Source organism: Neltuma alba, unplaced genomic scaffold, assembly GCF_004799145.2.
Source record: "Neltuma alba isolate B1F8T4 unplaced genomic scaffold, ASM479914v2 tig00005664_pilon, whole genome shotgun sequence".
Classification (NCBI taxonomy): Eukaryota; Viridiplantae; Streptophyta; class Magnoliopsida; order Fabales; family Fabaceae; genus Neltuma; species Neltuma alba.
Genome location: NW_021634192.1, coordinates 160205 through 166386, shown reverse-complemented (window position 1 = coordinate 166386; position 6182 = coordinate 160205). Strand labels below are relative to the sequence as shown.

Sequence of the window (6182 nt, the reverse complement as noted above, 5' to 3'; positions counted from 1 at the left end):
AAATAAATGCACTTGTACCCCTGCTTGGATTGAGAGAAAATTATGGAGGAAAGAAAACAGGAGAAGAAAACATGAGGGGAAACAACTTTTTTCTTGCTTGGGTAGGAGAGAAAATGTGGGAAGAAGGAAAAGTGAGGAGAAAATAAGGTGGGTCTCATGCCTCATTTTCTCTCCAAAAAAACTTAAATCATTTAAAAATTTATTCATTTTTATTTTTTTAATCTTAAAACAATATTTTTATTAAATAATTTGGCTTTAAAATATAATAATCTGAAAATATATATCAACCAAATAACTTGATTTTAATCATTTGATGATGCCAATGTTAGTATAATCTTTCTATCACAATATTTAATTTAATTTAATTTTAAATATGATATATTTGACAAGGACATTTTACTCATTTGGATATTTATTAATTTTCTTTTCTCTCTATTTTCTCTCATCTATCCAAGCAAGAGGGATGATAACATTTTCCCTCTAGTTTTTCCTTCTCTCTATTTTCTCTCCTCCCATTTTCTTTTCTCCCAACTTTTCTTCCTATCCAAGCAAAGCAGCCAAAGCATATGTGCTCAGCAAAATTATTTTTATCTTTAAAAATATAGTTTATCTTCAAGCTTCTTTTTTTTTTTTTTTTTGATACAATATCTTCAAGCTGTACGTGTACACTAATTAAAGCATGTTTGCATATTACAGTGAGGTAACGATAACGGTTACCCTATACTATCGTCCACGTCGAGTTGTTGGGACCATACTTACAGCTCGCGATCATTTCTTCAAATCTAACAGTTCACACTCTTCCATGGCGATCTCTCTGTTCCTTGTGATTTCTCTGTGGCTCTCCGATTTGGCTTCTCCTATATCTGCTTATCATTACTCATCTAAAGGTCTGTGCTTCCACCTCCATATACATTGCGCCATAATAACTGCATTTCCCAAACTTCAAACTTCTTTACTAGAGCATATTGTGTTTTTCAGGTCCTTCTCTTCGCCTTTCGAAGCCTCTGATTGGAGATGATGGAAGGGTTTATGCTTGTTCTGAGAATTATTTCTTTGCCTTTGAAAATAATGGTACTATCGCTTGGTCTGTTCATCTAGAATTCAAATGCAATGTCTCTATGGCTTTTCTTCGTGGAGGTCCAGGCAAGGTAAGTCTTCGATTTGTAAGCCTCATAACAAAATCCTGGTTTGATGGACAGTGACAAGTTTTGTTGTGGACACCATAGTATAATGTTTGTAACCTGCCCGAGGATATGTTTGTCTTTTTACCATTATTTTCTGTCAACTTCGTCGCCCTTGTCTTTATCTTTCTTTCATATATACATGGTCATGTATTCCGATTCTCTTATGCTTTTATGTACACTTCTCTGCCTACCTTATCCATGTTTTTTGCGATTTGGATGTTTATTTATTTATTTTTTTTCTTTCGTATGGTGGTGACATGATAAACATGAGCATTTTTATACACATATTTAAGAAACATGAAGATTGTGTATTGCAAAATTATCAGAAGCAACTGAAATTTCCAGAGGTTTCTAACTCCTGTAAAGCGCTTCCAGATATATTTGGTTGCAGAGAACAGAGTGCTGGAGAAATTTGGAAGCCGTGGAACTTCTGAGCCTGAGGCACAAGTTTTCTTTGGGCCGGAGACAAATCAACAGGACGCAGTCGAAATCATTGGACTCTCAGTGAGCACTTTAAGTTCCACATTATTCATCAACGTCAGGGATTGTGGACTCTCTGCATACCAGTTCTATGGACGCTTACGCTGGAGTGTTGGACCTGCGCTTAACCAATGACAAATTGTTTTTTCAAGTCACTCCCAGTGCTTGATCAATGTGAGGCCAGTATATATGTAAGGTTTTTTCCATCCCTAGTTCACTGCGTTTTATCTTTCTAACCTGCGGCTGTTGGAACAGCAACATATGTATTGAATGGAGGATTTGGGTCATTTGCAAGCATGATAAGCACTTGGAGAATAAGTGAAATAAGTGAGAGATAGATAAGAAAGAAGAATAAAACGAGAAGGAAAAAATCAGTCTCATGTACATTCTTATTCTCATCCTAGAGTCATTTTAACTTGAAAGAAGTCAGATTAGTGGGAAAAAATCAGTCTCATGTACATTCATTAAAAATATTTTTGTGCATGATATATCTTATTGGGCCGAACAGCCAGAAGCCTACAAGGGAAAGCTGTGCTAATTGCAACGTCATTCAGAGTTACTCAAATTTTACCTGCAGATATATTTTTACGTCGATCAGTGTGAATAAAATTTGCAAACCAGCCCTATTATGATTAGATGCACTGTAAGACAAATTTTTCAGCTGCACGTCTACTATACCCACTCCTCACAAACTTATATCTCTATTAATCATGTGAAGCGGATATATGAATTTCTCCTACTTGATACTGCTAAATGCGTTCTTAGATGGTTGCAAGCGATATTTCTTGTTTCCGTGCAGCATTATAATGACTAACTCAATGTGTGATGGTTTTTTTTTTCCCCCCTTCTTCTTTTACCGCTATGCTTTTTGCATTTCAGATCTCAAACACCGAAGGAGAACTATATTGTTTGTCAGTTCGCAGCCGTCAATTTAAATGGATACAGGATTTCACTTCATTAGATAAAATTTTCACAATCACCCCAGGAAACAATGGTCACCTTTATGTAGCTGTTCCAGTGAAGGCTCTTCTGTTGGCCCTTGATGTCTACTCAAGTAATATCTTGTGGCAGAAGAACATCGGACCATTGAGCACAGCAGACAGTGCACCTGTAGTTGATTCTAATGGTAAGCGTAAGCCTTTTGCTTTCACTCAATTTAAGAACCTGAACAGTATCAGTGAGGCTTATCTGTTGCTGTCGATGTACACTGAAAAGTGACTTGTAATGTCAATAATATGACTTCAATAGCTACTTTAAGTGAGACCAAAAACAACATCAACAAGTTTTGTATAGTGTTCTGATGAGAAATGAAAGTGTTTTTTGAGATCATATACGGCGTGTGCATGTGAAATCATCATTTTGTTGTAAATTGTTTTCATCCTACGTGAATCGTCAATTAGTAAAGACCTGGTTTAGGCCTTAAAAAACATATCCAGAGAATTTGTAGAGTCTCCTATGTTAAATTTCCATTGTTGAATTTTTATGGGCACATAAGGCCATCACCCCTATTTTTTTTTCTGAGTGATACTTTCTTTCCATTATCCATCGCTTTCCATGATTCTTTTTTCCAACTCATCATGAGGATCTGTAGGGCATGATCTGACCATACTTACACTTTACATGCATATTCTTTTGTCTAGTAATTTTACTGATATTCCATGATAGTCCAACGCCAGATAGTCAGATGTTTATTTTTAACGGTTAGACACTTGTCCCACTTTCCCGTTTACCCCATTTTTCAAGTTCATGGGTTAATTTAAAACTTTTGCAGTCGTCTGATGTTTCTCCAGAGCTAATGATTTTATTTTCTGTCAAAGGATGGGTGTCTATTGGTTCATTGGATGGATTCTTATACTCATTTTCACCAACTGGTTCTCTTCAAAAATTCTCAAGAATAAACGCAGAGAATGTTGTGATTCAAGTTGGTCCTATGCTTGATTGCTCTGGTTATGCAGTCTATGTATCCCAGACACAGATGGAAGGAAAAATCAGCAATGGTATTGATGAATTCACCCATGTTTCAGCTGGTCAACCTAAAGCTGCACTATTCACTTTACTGGTTCCTGCAACCGGGTCAGTTTATTGGTCCGAAAGCTATCCATGTATGCATAATATCTTTCCTTGTCTGTTTATCGTAAATTTTTCTTTTTGTAACAAAAAGTTTCCATAGATTGGAGCCTATCACAATTCCTCAATGTTGACTCAGGCCAGTTTTCATCTTTAGTGCAAGAGAGTGATCTAGGTCAATTTATAATCGATGAGGAGATTCTTCTTGCCTTTTTTGCTACCTCAAGTAAGAGCCTATTCCTTTAAATATCATGATAGCTTTTGAGATAAAGGACACTATGAGAATCACTTGATAGCTGTTTATACTCTCAATGTAGTGTTCACTAAAGCATAGTAATCATATAGATCAGTAATTTGCTTGAATGCACTAATGTCTTAATTATGATACTTAATGCAGATACAGGCAACCCACTGCGATGCCGTACAATAGGTAACCATTTTGGCTGCTATTAAGTTAAACTGAAATGTAGGTGTTGCGGTTGCATCATATGAGTCGGCTTTGATCTCTAAATGCCAGCTAAGTTACACCTGAGAATTTCTCTTAGCATGCGTGCTGCTTTTATCATGACAAGAGGGAAAGTGAAGATAAATGCCAGAATTTAGTAATATGCCAGGTTCTTCAAATAAAACATACATTAAAATACACATGTAAGACATTTTGCTCACTGAAAATTAGATGATAGCCTAAGAAAGCCAAATTTTCTTTAAGTTGGAGTTGGATAAAAGTCATTAAACAAGCTGATTTGCATCCGGCATGTCTTCGAATTCATTCCTGCGGAATTTATGGCGACCTAAGGCATAATTTTTTTTTTTTGGGGGCCTGAACAACCTAAGGCATATTGGGAATAATCTTCATAATATATCCAGCATGTCGTCAAATTTATTGCTGCTGTTATAATTTTTACATCAATTTATTTAATACCATTGAGTCTTAATGCCAATTTCTTCTAGCATATGCTTGTATAATTTCATCTGGTTGTCTTGGTTTGATTTTCAAATATCCTGAATACTTTTCATCCCTTTATAGATCAGAAGCTTACTTCTAGCTGCTCTCAAGCAAGGACCGAGCTTGTGAATATCTATACAGGTTAAGTTAAATTATGTAGAGCAACGAGATAGAAGTATAGCTGTTCAACATTTGAATGATTTTTTTCCCCCCCCTGCAGGCAATGAAAGGGCAATAATCTTGTTCCTTTTCTTCGAGTCAGCTCTTTTAGTGGCATTGGCTGGAGTTTTGAGATTCTGCTGTACATTCTGGGCAAAAAAGAAGATTCAAAATCAAGGCCTTGGTAGCTTTCTAGAAAAGCGAGTAAGATCTCAACACCCTTCTCATTCTCTTTTTCTTTAAAACCGTTACTTCTTTCTCCATTAAGCTTGTTTCTTAAATCAACATCTGCAAAACTGGGCGCATTTCAGCGATCTCTTCAACTCCAGAAGAAAGCATTTGTCAGGAAGATTACTGAACTAGAAGAAAAAGCCTTAAAGGAAGAAACAGGCGATGAAGTTCATGAAAAGATGGATGATATGGTACGAGAAAGGGAATGCATTGAAAGGAAGCTCTCAACCACCTTATAGTTTGGGGAGAGACAAGAATGACTCACAATCAAAATCTCTTCTTCCTTTGTATAAGAAAAAAGCAAAATTCTCTTCATTTCAGGGTAGATTCCATACTCTCAGTGATACAACTTCTGGAGAAAGTACCACTGAGGAAGATGCCAACATGCTTGAAGGCATGGACTCATCTGATACAGCAAATGGACAGACATCTATGGAGGATGACGCATCAAGTGATGAAGAGTCTGTAAGGAGAAGGTATATAAGTGCATCAGACGCAAAAGCTAGCCCTAAGTTATTCATTTCGTCTCCTGAAGAACAAGAGAGATTGGGAGTGATGTCACTTGAAGGGGGGAGAGAGTTTGTCCGGAGAAGTAGTAGAAGGACATGGTTAAAGAGAAGAAAAACCTTATCTTGAACTTACAAGAGGCCTATTTTAGGGGATCTCTCCTTCAGCAGTATTTATTGTTGTGACTCTGTATATGCACAGAAACCTGATTCCATTGTGAAAAACTCATGGAAAACTCTTGGAGAATTGTTCAGTACAAAAGGTCATTGGTCAAAACGTTGTAATGATGTTGTTGCATTAACACACTTGAAATTGTTGAGTCTGTAATCAAAATCCCAAAAAGCATTCTGGTTTCTATCCCCAAAATCTCCCTCTATAGAAATTCAACTAGGAAATTGACATTACAAAACCTGCGCATACTTGTGGTTGGAAATTCTTGTGTGAGGCTCATGGTTGTCCATTGATAGGTTGACTGTTATTGACCCAAAATCCATCCTTCCCCGTGTGTATATTTGCTTAGGTTTTTATTGCCAATAATATTTGCATCAAGTTTCTTATATTCATTATGTCAAGTTCCCTAATCATACACGGTTATGTCTTCTATTTTT

At 36.5% G+C, this 6182-nt stretch overlaps 1 pseudogene; it reads left to right on the top strand.

Annotated features, from left to right (window-relative positions):
- Nucleotides 1-802: 802 nt before the first annotated feature.
- LOC114748270 (protein GAMETE EXPRESSED 3-like) lies at nucleotides 803-5703 on the top strand (annotated as a pseudogene).
- Nucleotides 5704-6182: the final 479 nt, after the last annotated feature.